Consider the following 16,422-nt stretch of genomic DNA (forward strand, 5'->3'; position numbering starts at 1 on the left):
AATTCACGAGCCACGCGCGAATTTCCCTACGCCGGGATATTCACGCCGGCGCGCGGCCCTTTTTCGCGACGAGAATCGGTTTGTCGCCGACGGTGGAAGGGCGATCCCGACCGCGCTACGTCGCGACGAAGCCGCCCTACGTTCCTCGGGAACTCGACGAGCTCAAAGTTTCCCCGAGGGAAGTTAAACCGCCAAACTATCGAGAAACTCGGTTTTCCCGCACAAAGGAAGCCGCTGACGGTCGGAACGGCGAAAATATTACGTACCACGGATCAAAGGCCACGCGACATCGCTCGCGGCACCGATTGACTTTGTCAGTCGCGTCTACAACGATTCGTTATCACGTCGCGTTAACACCCCAGGCGCACTTGACCGGTTTTCCGTTTCCAATTTGCGACGCGCGAAAGGAGCGAAACCAAGATCTCTGATTAAATTTAAGGATTGGCAGGAGCGCGTTGTTTCCCCGATAAAATTAACTCTTCAATTTCGGCGCTTTTTGCCGCCGTTGAAGAGAGCGATTTGGCACGCGGAAATCGCGATAATGATAGCCACGGCGGAATACCTCGTTCGCGTATTTCAGGCGCGATGCGAAGAGAGAACGAGCGCGCTGCGCAAGCACGACGGACAAAATATGCCGAACGTGCAATTGGCCGGGAGGGGTTGCGAGCGCGTAGAAGGGTGCCGTATATTCAAATTACGGGGTGACCCTTCTCGAAAACTTGACGAGGGGAACGGCGGGTAGCTCGGAATTGCCGGCGGTCTCTCTCCCGCTCGCTCTGCGCGCCGTGTCGAGAAGGTTCTCTAAAATCAATAGGGCCGGTTCGGGGACCTCGCGCGTTCTGCATTCTGCTCGCGAGGAGTTCCGCTTGAAAATCCGTCAGCCGTGATCCCATTCGCCACGCACACGGCAGCCGCTGCACGACGGCGATAGCTCCCCCCCCTTTCCCCCCCCTGTTTAAAGTAGCGATCCGCTCCGTAGGACGTCTCTCGTCAGGACGTGAGAAACTCTCGAGAAATCGGAGACGTCACGTTAATCACGCGCGCGAGCGCGAGAAAAAGAAGGAGAGAGGAGACGTGACTCTCTATTGAAGGGCCTTCCGCGAAAGAGTCGCCCGAAGAAAAAGCACTCCGGAACGTGGTAATTATACCGCGGATGCGACGAGAAAAAAAAATGTACGAACGGAAAGGAAAATATTGATACGTATCCTTAGGCGAGTCAAATCGCGATCTCGCGGGACCGACTTATTTTTCACCTCGAGCGTGTTATCTCGCGTCGCTTCAACCTGGTTCTTAGACCGCCTCTCGCCCGCGGAGGGCTGAGAAGACTCTTCGAAGCGATGACATAAGAGACGCTCCAGACGCGAGCGGCCGCCAGACAGGTTCGCGCACGAAACGAAAAAGACGAGAGGATACGACGCAAAAGGATTCGCGCAACTCGAAACCGGGCTCGGGAACTTCGAGCAGCTCCTTCTTCTTCGTCATGCCTCGCCGTGGCTCCTTCGCTTTACGAGGGTTACCCTCGTAAAGACAGCGTACGCTCGTGGCAACCATTTCGCGTTACCGCGCGGTATAATCGAGCGGGCCGAGAGAGCGTCTAATTTGGAACTTTCTTCCCCGAAAACCGCTGCCCCTCGAGGAAACGTAGAATTAGACGACGCCATCCGACGTCGGCTTCGCTCGGTCTTGAGAAAATACGTCGATTCGAAACACGTGGGGGAACACATGTGCGGGAAATGTCGGTGATAAAAAAAGAGAGAGAGAGAGAGAAAGAGAGAGAGGACTCTTCAGACTCCTCGTAAAAGACGCTCCCGTTCTTGTCTTTGTACAGAAAGTCATAATTCCCGAAAAGTCTCTCATTTTTTAATTGAAAATAAATCACTCGAAACTTCGTGAAATAAAGAATAAGGATAAACGCGAGGAAGGTATATCTACATATCGTTTGACGGCGAGAACTTGCAAGTCGTAGACGCTCTCTGGGAAAGACGGCGCTGTCTCTGCGAGTTTCTCGAATATCCTAGAAACTTTATCTGAAGCCGTGCATCAGAACCGCTTCGAGAAGCGGCACGAAGCGAAGGCGGAGCGCGGACGGAGGCCAAAGATCGACGAGCCCGGAGGAAACGAGAATCTCGATTCCTCAGACGTGCTCGCGCGCGGCGCTCGAAACGTGGAAAAGCGAGACGATAAGCTAGCCCGTGTATCCAAGAGCGGCAATAAATTTTCACGGGCATGACTGCACGTCGCGGGAAAGTATAAAGAACTTCTTCTTCTTTTTTTTTTTTTTTTTTTTTTTTGCGGCGGATCTATCTTCATCGCGCGTGACGATTATCGCAGTATTATTCGATTAGAACGGAAAGTATAAACGTACGTTATTAATAGAATGGCAATGATTTGATGTGAACGTTTGCTGACCCGAGCGGACGCGCGAAGAAGCGAGCTGCCTTGTAAAAGTTGTCTGCTTTGTGCGCGTGACGAATGGCATGGACGAAATTGCGAAACGCTTCAAATCTTCTGAAAAGCCGTATATACAATATCGCGGCGAATGCGAACGTAGACACGGCCGGCTAGTTGATTTGCTAACATCAGGGCCATCTAACTGTTTTGTAGAACCATCCTACTTTTCTTTGAACGGCAGATCGCGAGGTGCTCAACCTCTATCACGCAACGAACGCCCGCTCCGATCAAAGCGAAGTCCGATCGGTGCCGTATCGGAGATAAACGGGTTGGCTCTCGTTTGCTCTCCTTTCGCGAGATTCTTAATCGCTACGCGATTGCTTAATTTGAACCGGACCGATCGTTAAGTGTCGCGTTCAGATTAAAAAAAAAAAAATAAAAAAAAATAAAAGAAAAGAAAAGAAAAATAATAATAAGAAGATATTTTTCTGTCGCGTAAAGATACGAACATTACGAAACGATTGCTTTGTAAACAACCTCGCCTTCGTCCTCATCGCTCGAAACTCATATCACATCGAAGATTGCAAACTTTTTGATACATTGTTGCAGTTCGCTCGTAAAATCTCCCTCGCTCCTCGCAGTCATTGATGGCGCGCTCAAGCGAGAGAGGAAAAAAAAATACGAATTCGCGGAGTCAGAGGCCAAAGAGCATTGAGGGCCGCGAGAGAAAACAAGATCTCGATCTCTCTCGGGTGATCGAAAATGGATCTCCCGCGACCGTCGTCACCGCAAACGCCGATGGAAAGAGACCGAGCGCAGCATCAGGGCCGGATAACTGTTCGGCGGAGATCACAGTCCTCCTCACCTCTCTCTTTCTCACCCATCCCCGCTCCCCTATCTCTCTTTCTCTCCGCAACTATCAACGAAGGAAACTCGTCGTTCTACTTTTTTTTTTTTTTTAACTTCCCCTTCCCTCCGAGCTCCAATCGCAAACGATGCTCAGTCGCCGTCACGTATTCGCAGTGTAAAGTCTACGACCGCCGATATCGCAAACTTTGCAATAATGAATCGGACGCCTGTTCGATCATAAATCCCTTGCTTCCTTCTGGCCTCTCTCTTTCTCTCTCTCTCTCTCTCTCCACCTCCTCCGCGCCTACTCTGCCGATCGCTGAAAATAACGACGCACCTTTTTGCGAATAGTGGCCTTCGATCCGCAAAACCGCGATTGGAAAAACGAAGCTTGTCCACTTGAGTCATAAATCATTCTCGATCACGGCCACGGCTCGGCGTGAATTCGGCCTCTCAAAGTAAACGTCATTTACCGGGGAATTAACAGTACGTCGCGCTATCGCTCGTCGGAAAATTCGGTCGGGGATAAAAAATTATCCGGCGAGAGGTATTCATCTCCATTTACATGAATTTAAGAGCGACGTTTATCGCGAGTGACTGCATCCGCGACGTATCATAAATGCCCGGCGCCGGTGCACGGCCGGTTTAACAATATAATCTCTCCGTCGTTCTGAAAAAAAAAGTAGCGACTTGGCATCGTATGAAGTATTTCTTTTTCTCCCCCTTCCCTCTCTTTTTTTTTCCGCGCGCGCGGCAGCTATGCATTTATTTTCGTTAACGAGTGGACGGATGCGCTCGAGATTTTTAAATTAAGTGCGAAACGGTCTAATGAACTTGGGTATAATTTATTTACGAGACTCGTGTACGTGTTATAAAATCGTATCTTCGTAAAAGGACGCGGCCAAATATAAACGTAGACGACGGGAATGAAAGAACCGCGACGGGGAGTATAAAATACGAGGAGAGCAGAATGCTGCCGGCTGCCAATTATAGAAAACGTAGTCCGGCGAGCGTGTGCATTTCGATCAGCGCGACGTTTCGATCCCGAGAGCCTGTACGACAAAATTAATCGTCCGTTTCCATTCGACGGGCGCTCGCCTCGCGATATCGAGGCGCTGCTCGATACAATCGGCTAAAACGCGAGGACTAATCGAGTGTCCCGCGGAATCGTAGACGTGCGCTACGCGACTTTCTCTCCCGGCGGTTTATACGCTCGGGTCGAAATAGCGGTGAGCGAACCGCCGCGAGCCGTAAACTCTGAGAAAGTTGCGTCGTCTCGTTTCATTTCCACGCGACAGTTGGAAGATAATGACGATATACGCCAGGCCTATCGCCGGCCTGTCATCAAGGGACTTGACAGCGACCCGGAGTCCCCGAACATCTTCTTTTCGATCACTCCGCACGCGTACGCGCGCAAGGAAAACGCGTTTTAATCGCGCCTGTAATTATTCCGGTCTGTAGGTTTTCCAAAGATCTGAAGAGATAGACACCGCTCTGCTTTTTCTCCAATTAACATTTTTTTCTCGGCTTTATCTCGTGATTTTTAATTACGTCACGCGTCGTCCCTTTCGGCACGCAAAAATTTTCTTTTTTTTTTTCTGAGAATCTGCTGAAATCAAAGAAACGGCGCGTCTTGCGTGTTCTGTCGAATATATCCAGGTGCGAAAGAAAAATTAATTCCCGCCTGCAAAATTTCGAGCGCGTGATGAATTAGAAGAGGCCAGAGAGCACGGGAGAACGCGCTCGTTCTTCGAAGGAAAGAATAAATAAAAAGAAAAAGAAGAAAAAAAAAATTACCGCCAGCGCGCTGTGCCCGAGAGGACGAGGCCCCGTTATCAGGATGGATAACGGTGATAATAATCCGCTCTTGACGAGTATTAAAAGTGTTGCAACAACGTGAGCGAGTCGAATCGGTACTTGACGATGTCGCAAGAGCCCATTTTCTAATTATCTCTCCTTGTAAAATGAATTCGTGTGTATTTTTATTCCAAGGAATTCTTTCGCGGAGAAGATGATAAATCTCGCGTCTCTCTCTCTCTCTCTCTCTTTTTCCTCATAATTGGACAATGGTCATTGTATCCGATTGTAAGGGGACTAAGTAATAAATTACAGGCAAAATATATACGAAGCTTATACGCACGGGCCGTACGCAGATGCGAATTATCCTCTATCCGAGGGACACGAACGGTACATAATAGCGTAATCCGCAAAAGTACAACGATACGCCGGCGATATTTAAAGTAATAAGCGGGTAGAGCAGAGCGATGATTTCAAACTCGTACGAAAGCTCTTAAGGCTACCAGGAGGAGACAAATCATCGTTCCCGGGGCGCACCGGTTGCCGTTATATTGCTTCAGCCTTGGCTCGTATTCGTTCGAAGCGAAGGCGACGATACGAAGATTTAACGTTCGCCTTTTAACGAGTTCGAGAGCGAGCCACGCGCGTTGGCTGTCAGTCATACGCGCGGACAATAACTCTTCCCTTCGCGTCCCTACGCCTCGCTCTAAACGTGAAAATGGAAATATTCGATTCATTAGAGACGAAAAAGATCTCGCGGACGTGCGAAATGAGCGACAGGCACGGCGGTCCGTTCGTAATAAATATAAAATTATATACGTTTCAAGAAAAAGACGAATTGACGCAATGTGACATCGGGATAAAATACCCCCGTGGAACGGTCAATTGCGCGAACTTCCGCTGCGCGCGGAAAACCACGGGCACTTCTATTTGTGCGGTACCGATGCCGAGGACACGCAAGTATTTATTTCGCGCGACAGAAATTACGGCGAGCGGAACGAAAAGTTTCCGTCGCTCGACGGCGGTTCGCAACGGTAGTATAAAAATTTCCACGACTTCACGAGCGCGATCGATCGGAGTGACAGTCTTTAAGATAAAAAATAATTAACCTACTTCTTTTACGCGCCAAGGCATGTCGAGAACTTTGTAAGAAGAAGAAACTTTTTTATTGGTCGATTGCAAGCCACAGTCTCGGTTATATGATAATGATTTATGTAAACAGATATGTATATGCGACAAGGAAAAGAGAATAAAAATACTTCTATAATAAGGAAAAAAAAAGACTTAATTGCAACACTTACAAGCCGTATCTATATATATGTTTGGTTTAAATGATTGAAATCGAGAGATAAGCTAAAAATCGCAACGAGAAGCGCACCGTGGACGTTAATATTTCATGAAACTAGAAATTCAATTTTCGTGCGTGCACACCGTGCTCGAAGCGCTCTCGAGACACGTGATTTGACGTCGCTGAATAATGAAGAAGAAAATTTCACGTCGCATTATCGGTGGGAGACGATATTTCCGTCCAGCGTCACGGCGTCCGCGGACGAAATCCCGTGCCGCGAGATCGTTCGATTAGCGTTTCGAGGATTCGATTATGTCATCCGCGGAGATTGGCTGGAACGAGCTCTCGTTCGAAGCAATCAATTTTTATTATTAATAATTCGCCATTCACACCCCACGTGAGCCCGTGACCTATTGCGAACCCTTCCCGCCGCCTCATTTGCGTCACGTGTTTATTTTATGGCGGACAGGCCTGTCGCGCTGCTGCGGATTCAATCTCCGCTCCGAAGAAGGTATTTTTAAACGAATGCTCGAAAAAAAAGGGAGAAAAAAAAAATGACGACGACGACGCAACAGACTATCCCGTTGACGCGCGAGAAAAACGACCACCGTCAATTTGTTGTTCGCTCGTTTACCTGTAAACAAAGTCGACAGCGTGTACGGTCAGTAAGAAGCGCCGTGACACGATACCGGCTCGGCCAGTATTACGGCCGCGACAGTCTATTTATCAGCGAAGTTCTCCGTGAGCAAATTAAATCGTTGCATCGGGCACGCGATTCGCGATGACGCGGCCGGCTTTAAGAATGCTGCAAATAAAGCGTCGCGAATTGCTTGCAGTTTAAAAGCGTCCCCGCGATTTTGCCGAGCGTCAGGATCGCGAGTGAACCTTCTCGATCGCGCGAAGCGACGAGGGGAAGAAAGAAGCGAGAAAAACGGCGCGATCGTTGAGCGCAACGCGCCGGTCGACGAACTTGGTGTAAAAGGTTCCGCGAGTCCGCACCGGGCGCTACCGAAGCATTTTACCGCTTTTCCCACGGCCCCGGTGCCTTCCTCTCGCCGTCTGTCGTTTCAATCGCGCATCGCGATGGCGGAAGCAGGCCGAAGTCATTTCGCGAAAGAAAAACTCGCGAGGACGACGACGGCGCGGTCGATCGCGTCGGACACGAACGACAAGCGGGGTCGGGCGTGGAATTATTCAGCGCGGCATCGATCGTTTGCTGTGACGGGCGGCAGGAATATGATCGTGATTAATGGTTTATTAAAGATACGGTTTTTACAAATTGCCTTCAATTCGCGGGTAACCAATTCCAAAATTTCAAACGGAGAGGAGAAGAAAAAAAAATGTTCATTCGAACCAATCCCTCGAAGCTGAAATCGCCGATTAAACGAGTCTCGAGGAATGAAACGCGAGCAGCATCTATCTCGAAAAATGCGTTGCGCCTCGAGGGCCGAAGATTCGTTCGTAGAAACGTTTTTCTCCGCTCGATTCCTCGAGCGAGCGAGCGAGCGGGCGAGAGGCATGGGGGAAAGAACAACAGAGAGAGGGTGGGAATCGGACCCCGAGTGCTTCTCTCGCTCGAAACGAGCATTCTCGTTCCACCGCTTCGCGTCGAGATCAGGATTCGTCAGGTTCCCCGCAATTTCGTGGGTTTCATCGTCACGCGGAGCAGAAAGCCTTCGGGGCTTGGCCGCGCACCGTTTTTCTCACCCCACTTCGCCCGGGGAGAAAAAATTTCAATGCGTAAGCTCGGAGCGTAAATAGGGGATACCCGTACGATATATTCGACGTACGAAAGATTGCGATATCGAGATCGTGCCCGCGGTCAAGAAAAAGAAAAAGAAAAAGAAAAAAAAAAAATAGAAAAAAAAACCCAGGCGCATTTCCCCGCGCGATTACGCATTATCGAAATTTATTTTGCTCGCTCGGCACGAGAGAATCAAATCGCTCGGTCTTCGAACGGGGATATCGGCCGACACCCCGTAATCTCGGCGCTATCTGAACCCGACGTCACTTCGCGTTGCATTATCGCGCTCGCCGAGGCGTTAGCCCCCGGAGAAGTATTTGTGGATATGCGATTTTAACGGCGTGTATTTATTCGCCCGACTCCGACAAAAAAATTCGTCCCGTCTATTTGCGGAGACCGGCGAAGGCCTCCCTCGCGCGCCCACCACGTGCTTATCGATTTCGTCGGAAAAATTTCTTCTCCGCTTTTTCTTCGTCACTAATACCAACGCCGTGGACGGTGCAACGTGATCACGTACTTCGTACAGCAGCCGCACGTGGCGGACGCACGTATCACCCGCACGTGGCGAGCTCTCGTGATAATTCCGCGCCCCGATATTATTTATATCGCGTATTGTCGTGTCGAGCTATATCGGCGAATTGTAACGTAATAGATATCGGCAGTTTCTGCGGACGTTATTTACAGCTTCCGTTCTCCCTTTAATTTCACCGTGGGTTTACGTAACCGTTTGCAGCGCAGTAGCTATTCTGCGACATCAATGAAATCCTTTCTCGTATCGTTTTCTACGCCTCGTGCGTGCCCCGTACACTTTTTGTAAAGATAAATGATATCCATTATATCATATAAGTAGCGTTTAATTCTTAAATAACGAGTCGAGGCCCCTACGATTCTTAATCAACACTGATAACCGTTACGTATCTATGTTTTTTTCTTTCTTTTTTTTTTTAATTCCCACCCAAACGCTGTTTTGTATTTCAAAGAGATTCTACGCAGCATCTCTGAACAAACAGATCTCTAAATGTCTTCAAGCCTGTTTTCGCGAGCTCATTTTAATAGCGAAGAAAAAAAAATTAAAATAAAATACACACTCGATTTCTGTTACGTCACAAAACATTCTCATCGTAACAAAGAATTAATACAAAATAAAAAACTCACCCGCAGCAAGTGCCTGTCTTGGTCAGGGACGAGTGGTGCTCCGCCAGACTATTCTGCAAACAAAATTTTATCTTTAACTACACATTTCGCTACTTTTGACTCGAGTAACTTTAATAAAGGCGCATTGAACCGCGGCGTCAATTTGCACGTCGCGTTAAAATTACAACGCAAATCTACGGCTATTTGCGTTATCATGGAAGCGAGCGAGTATACATCAATACAGTCTCACGGCTGACAGCCGCGCGGCCGAATCTCGCGTGAGACTACATTGGCGCGCATTATACTTTCATCGACGGAAAAAAACTGTAATCGCAATTCCGCAGTTGGCATAGAAAGGAAATCGATCGGCAGGAATTCGCGCCGTTTATGGCTGCGAGGCGCTAAGGAGCGAACGAAGGACGGCTGCTATTTAAATTTCGACCCGCTCCTCGCCGCGATTTTTCGACTTCGATTATCTGCGCTTGTCTTAAAATAATGCTGATTGAAAGCGACTCCGCCGCGGTTTGATTAAATCGTACGAGCGGCCGCGATTATCAATTTATATTTCGTGACAACAACAAATGAGAAAAATATAAACTGCGTTTCTGATACCGACTCCGAAAACATAAGCGATCGCGTTGCATAATGAAATACGCAGACGTCACAAGTACGATTTTTCGTACAATTATTATTTTATGAATTCTTTTAGTAAAAAAAAATTTTTTTTTTTCAAGTTCTTTCTACCCTTTTTCTCAGATCGACGGTATTCTCGTCGTCACCGTCGTCGCGAAAGCTCATGCATTTTAACGACGATTTTGAAATTGTAATTCGCATCCGTTCGATTGTCTGAAAAATCGATCAGTTTCACCGCATAATTTCATGACTCATACACGTGTATACGCGCTTTTCCTCCCCGAGATGCGAAAACATACGACGGCGGAAGCATCGCCGGTCGTGGCGTTTTCGCAGCTGATCGCCATTATGAGCACGAAGGAGAAGCCCGAAATAAAGTTTCTAAAGATAGATGACTTTTATACCAATTGCTCGGCTCCTTTCATCTGCAAATTTTTCGCTTCAGGCTATTTAGTTATTTCATAGTCGTTTGCTACGCGCGAACACATACGTGCGTGTAACACACATCTACACGATTTAGTTGCCAGAGGAACCGGTAAACTAATAAAGAGCGAAGAGAAAAACCAAAAGAGATAATTAGCAATTTTGATACGGTGAAAATTGCATAATTAACGAGCAGCAATTAAATATTCCGTTATTATCCTTATTATTATTATTATTACCGTTGCAAGCTCGTTTACGAGACCCTCGGTATTTGAGTTGCGTAAATATTACGTCACAATACGTGTTGTAATTACCAATTGCTATACAAAACAGATTCAATTACTCGAGCGCTTGAATAAAATATTATGTATAAACGTGCCAAGCCGGGAGGCTTAAGCGAAAAATAAAAAAAAAAGAAATTGTATGTCGCATTTTGCGGCGTTACGTACATATACATACGTGGATGTTGATCGATCGCGCGGATATACAATGTCGTACGTGGCTATAGCTCAGCTGGAGGCATCTCGGCGGAATTATAAATAGTTGGCCCCGATTCAAATGCGTTTATCGGCGGATTAGCGATTTTATTGTCGGCGCGATATGCCGCGGATTTCTCTACCGACGTGAGACAAACGCTCCGCGTGAGGTTGCATAAGTAAGGATTAACTTCTTCGACCTTAATCATTCTAATTACCTAGCGTCGAAGTGTCGCGAATTACTTTTGCACGAATGCGTGTAAAAAGAAACTATTGTGCGCATTAGTGACACCTTAAACAACGTCAACCGTGAGAAACGCGCGCTCGCGTCAACGACCCCCTTTTTTTTTTTTCGCGATATTATTCTCATAATTAAGAGCTCCCATAATTAACAGTAAATTGAAGCTGTATCGCGCGCGCCGTCGCGATGTTACATTGTCCGTTTGCTATGCACTTTTAAATAATGCACCGTTAGTTTCATTTAATTACGACTCACGACCGTTCTTTATGGTTAATGGCATAAGTAGAACAAAAGACCTTTCCGCGGAGAGAAGACAGCTTCACCCATTAACGGATAGATATATATTACGGCAAATGTGGGGACTTCTTTCGCGGTCGTTAACGTAAATGATGGCGGTGAATGTCAGATCGTGTCGTGCATCGGTAGAGGTTTTGCACCGTTTCCTGAGGAAACGCTAGACAAGATGAAGCGGACTGCCCCACAACGGAAAGGAGAGCAAAAAAATAAGAAAGAAAAAAAAAAAAAAAAGTTGGCTACATTTGAGCCGCGCAAGAACAAGATAACGCGCGGTTTTCTAAATTATCACGAATTTACTGCAGCTGCCTCGCTCATCGAGCGAAAATGAGCTTTCGCTCGGCTCCGACTGCCATATACGCCGGCATAAATGTCCGCCCGTCTCTCGACGCACGCCTGTAATCTGCGTGGCGCGTAATTCACGCAGATTGCAGGCCCCGGAGTGATGACAGAGCCTGACACGCTGCGCGACGTCGAGAGCCCGAATATGGCTCGCGTTAATGTACCTAACCGGATCGCGCTCGTTCCGCTCCTCGACGTGGAACTCTTCCGACCGGGAAACGACGTTGATTCACCCCGGAATACCTGTGCACGCGTGGCTCGTCGCCGCTCCGCGGCGAGTCCTTTGTCCCGGGCCGCCTTAAACGCAGAACCGTCCGAATCAATATCGGCGCGTCGTCGCGTTTCCCTTCGCACGTCGCACGAATTTTCCCCGCCGGGTGCTCGATACAATTTCGTTGTAAACACGTCGGGGACTCGTGGCGGATCGCGAACACGGCGACGGAAATTCCGTCGGCGTCGACGGCGGTGTATGTACATACACGCACGGCGAGGCGGCGCGGCGAAGATCCGGCCGAGTTCATTCACGACGAAAACCGCGTATACAGAGTGGCGCCTGTCGCGCGCGAAAGTCCCTCCATAAATTGCGATCTCCAAATTACACGTCGCAATCATTATTGCGCTTTCTTTACGGCTCTCCTTACTCGATAATTTATCTGCTTATTATCGTCGATCATTAAATTTATCCGGCAGCGACTCGGTTCGTCTCCGCTTTCATCTCGTATCTCGCACCGCAAATACTGAAAAGATGACATACGTTTCCCTCGTGTTCGCGCACCGAGTTTTCAGCGACTTTTCTCCGCAAAACAACACACGTATCGTACATCTCGGTACTATCTTATACTTTCGTCGATCGGCCGCGAGCCTCGAAAGTCAGGCTGCTAATGCGAACGAGCGGGACACCGTGTATACGTGTAATGCCGCCGTGGAGTATAAATAGACGCTTATGACGTAGTCGAGATCTGCCCCCTCGGCGAAAACAACATGGCAAGACGAGACGAGACGAGACGAGATACGAGAAATGTGTACAAGTCTATAGACCGCGCACGTCGCCGCGATGCGTGTGCACGTGCAGTATGCGCGCGACGCAAGTGCGGACGCACGCAATAGCGTGATCGCGGCGGCACGCTTGTGTACGGTAAAAAGATTCGCCGGCGGGCAACAATCGACTCGGAAATCTGAAAACATGCCGCGATAACGATAATAACCGAGCACCGATGTACGCTTATCGTCTCGAATTGATTTGGGTTACACGCGTTGCGACGTGCCGATTCGTTTCCTTTTACGTACACACGCCGGAGAAAGGGCGACGGTCGATTTCATAATTTACAAACTTCGCCCGGATGCGCGTACTCGCTCTTCACCGAGGCTGCCATTAAAAGTTGATCCCGGCAGCTTTCGCCGAGGCATCTCGTTCCAAATTCCGCCGAACCGCGCTCGCGAATGCAGGATGCTCTTATCGTGCGCTATCTCTAAATTTTTTTTTTTTCTTCTTTTCATACGCGTCAAGGCGTTTCTTTCAACATGCCACCGCCGCGAAGAGATCAAATGTATCTCCTCTTCGCGTTTCTTCACAAATTTATTATCACGGAAAACACACCGTGGCTTTATCGCCATGTTTGTTTGACACCGACGACGCACATGTCGAGTGACGTGTCGATAGCGGCGATGTTTGTCGAATTAAAAATCCGACCGAAAGCGTTCGCGAACGCGGAGCTGCAAAGGCCGCGATGAAAGTTAATGCACGCGTCTGCTTTGCGCGAGAGTAAAATCTGTTTTGACCCGAGGAAGGTGCCGCGCGGCGAGAACGCCAAGAAACGAAGCAGGTTTGTCCGCAAACGGGTTGTCCGGGAGGGTTGGTCCGCGTCTCGTCCACCCGTTGTAGCGTTTCGGACGGGAGAGATCGGTGCCTTGGACGCCGCGCCCTTTGGCGCAACGATGTTCGCGACAGTATGATTTTTCCTGCGCATCGGCGAGGTGAATTGAAAGCAACGCGGCGCGTATTCCCGAGGAATGTACGTTCGGAATTTTTATTGCGATCTCTGGGCCGCCGCGATTATTTGTCTTCTGATATGCGCTATATGTGGAAGCGGCATTTATCGCGGCGCGACGGTTGCAAAAAACGCGTCCGCGATGTGCGGCGCGGTGGAACACGTAACGGCGGGATACGTTTAAATCTACTTAGACGGTCATTAGCGTCAAAGCTCGCGGTAACTCGCAGTTAAAACGACGGTATTTTCCTCTCTCTCTCTTTCCCTCGCTATCTCGGGAGAAATGCGAGGAAGAACGATCGCTTTCGACTCGACACGGAAAATTCATAACGGAAAGCCGGCAATTAACCCTTTCGTACCGTGAAAATTCCACTTAATTCAACGCAACGTGAATTAAAGTTCCATATTAGCGCGCGTAACGCAAATTAAAACTACGTTTCTGTGCTAATTATTATCTCATTTCAAAGTCAAATATACATGCGGGTTGCCAGTCTTATATAAATAAAAAGTAAAAGAAATTAATTCAACGAAAATCTAACCAAGTCCACTTTGCTCGCAAGGTAGAGATTTTGTTTGCTATAGTAGGCTGACGTGATGCGTTTAAAGTTAAGTATCGTGCGCGAGATGTATACGTTTTTATAATACAATTAAATTTTGCTTTTTTTTTCTTTTGGTTGAAATATATATTTCGAAGTGCACGGCACCGCCAGAAGTAAAAATGTCTCGTCGACGAAAGAGACGTGCGATAGAAAGGAACGAGAATACGGAATGTGCGATTTGAATGCACGAGAAAGGTAGATTGATCCGCACAGAAGAAAGGAGGAATCCCCCGGTCACGATGAAGAGTACCGACGTCCTTAATCAAATTCGCCGTTCCAATAACGAAGTCATTCCGGGATACAGTCGAAGTGGAAGGGAAGAGGAAGTGCACTTGAAGAGGATTTCACTTCCGGCTAGCCGAAGCGATGGATCGACAGCGTTTCGAATCCTGGCAGGTAAAGTTAGGACCGTGGTGGCACGAGGATTCGAGAAACATCAATTTCCCGGCTCGTGTCGTCAGCTCCTTGCAACGTTTGCATTTCCAATTTCCTGCCTTTGCGCGTCGTTCTGGTCTGGTCACGGTTACAAGAACGAACGAGCGAGGGAGAAATAGAGAGAGAGAAAGAGCAAGAACAAGAAAGGGAGAAAGAGAAAGAGAGAACAAGGAAGATTTATTGAATTGGGGAACAGCACTCGGGACAAATAGAGCCACGCAATGGATACACGAGAAAACATAGATGCATGACGCAAATTACGTTTAGTAAATGCAAAAGTTACCATCACGCCGAAAAATCACGAGCCGGAATTAGCGAAAGGATTCGACAATTAAACGCAAAAATGAAAGAAAAAAATATCCCTCCTTTCGAAATAATCGAGAATTTGATAAAGGAATCTTCGATTGGTCGTGAAAAAGGTGCGCGATTTCCGGTGGTGAACAAAGAGAAGGACGTGTGAAGGCCGAACAGCAAGGAATCCCCGTGACGCCTCGTTGTCGCGCTCTCGAGAAACATCTGTCGAGGGTGGCGTACCCGCGCGCCGGACAACGCTTTCTTCGTTAATCCGGCGTGAATTTTCATATCGTAAAGTGCGCGGGCGGCGAACTAAGGAACTTAAATTAGCAAATTCCTCTGAGGTCCTCTTATTCTATATTTCTTTGCACGGCGGGATTGTGAGGGCAGCGTTTTATTTTTCCCAACGCTGAGTTTTGCCCGAGCAGTATTTCCTCCCGCTCGCCTTTACAGCGAGCACGCGAGTTAAAGAGAGAATTGAAAATAGAACATCTCGATCGCGCAGCGGAGAGGAATGCCATTGTGATATATACGAAAGATGTACGGATAGCCGAGGAGGCGACTTCCGGGAGATCGGTGCTAAAAACTTCGCGCTGGATCCCTGCTTCATGTATTATGACTCATTTTTCTCGGTCTCCTTTTCCATCTTTTCTTTCATTCGAGTGGACCTCCCCCCCTCGGATGCCGCTTGGCAAACAAAGCCTCGATTTCGTAGCAACGTTTAACTTAATTAAAAAGCGAGAGAGCGGACGAACGTATTCGCAATATCCAGTCAGTTTCGCCGCACGCTTTCCTCTCACGGAGGGAAGAGCCTCGATTGTTCCGGGCGCAAAATGCGAACACAATGCGATCGTGTGATAACCTTTCACGACGAAGATTACGACGAAACGGCCGAGATCGTGCTTCACAATGGGAAAGAGACTGGTACGGACGGTGCGGATCTACAAGCGAGACCGTGACCCGAACTGGCGTATACTTAAGTAAACGGTATAGAGAAGGCTGAGCAGGTCCAACATGTTGCAGCGTGTTTGGGTTGGACTTAGCTGACGCATTCCGAAAGACGGGGGAAGAGGAAGGGGAGGGGGAAAGAGCCCCAGACGCTTTTTGCTGGAGTAAAACGAACCTTGCACCGAAAAGGGAGATGGGACAAAGGACGAAGAACGAAGATCCGTGAAGAATACCAAGTTCTCTCCAAAAAATTGCGTCTCTTCCCTACAATGGATTCTTCTTTTCGTTCCTTTTCATTGTGTATAGATTGTTAAAGATTAATGAAAGGAATAAACTATTCGTCCGAGCCGTCGTCGAACAAACGGCGTTTACTTGTGAACGATTTTTAAATAATATTAAATACATCGCAATATTATTTGAGCCGAGTGATTTTTTTTTCCCTTTATACCCTCCTCGTCGACGAGCTTTCCACAATTTCGTACTGTAGTATGATTACCTTTCGCTAAGCGCGGTGTCGCGGATAATTGAATGAATGGAAATGATTAC

At 48.1% G+C, this 16,422-nt stretch overlaps 1 protein-coding gene across 1 annotated transcript in view; it reads right to left on the minus strand.

The window, feature by feature from the left end:
* Ipk1 (Inositol phosphate kinase 1) overlaps positions 1-16,422 on the minus strand; it is a 71,520-nt gene that overhangs the window by 34,330 nt on the left and 20,768 nt on the right. Inside the window, exon 2 of the mRNA XM_070664364.1 lies at positions 9,225-9,277. The gene's annotated coding sequence lies outside the window, so the exon portion shown is untranslated. The remainder of the gene's footprint in view (positions 1-9,224; positions 9,278-16,422) is intronic.

Source organism: Cardiocondyla obscurior, linkage group LG12, assembly GCF_019399895.1.
Source record: "Cardiocondyla obscurior isolate alpha-2009 linkage group LG12, Cobs3.1, whole genome shotgun sequence".
In the NCBI taxonomy this organism is placed as follows: domain Eukaryota; kingdom Metazoa; phylum Arthropoda; class Insecta; order Hymenoptera; family Formicidae; genus Cardiocondyla; species Cardiocondyla obscurior.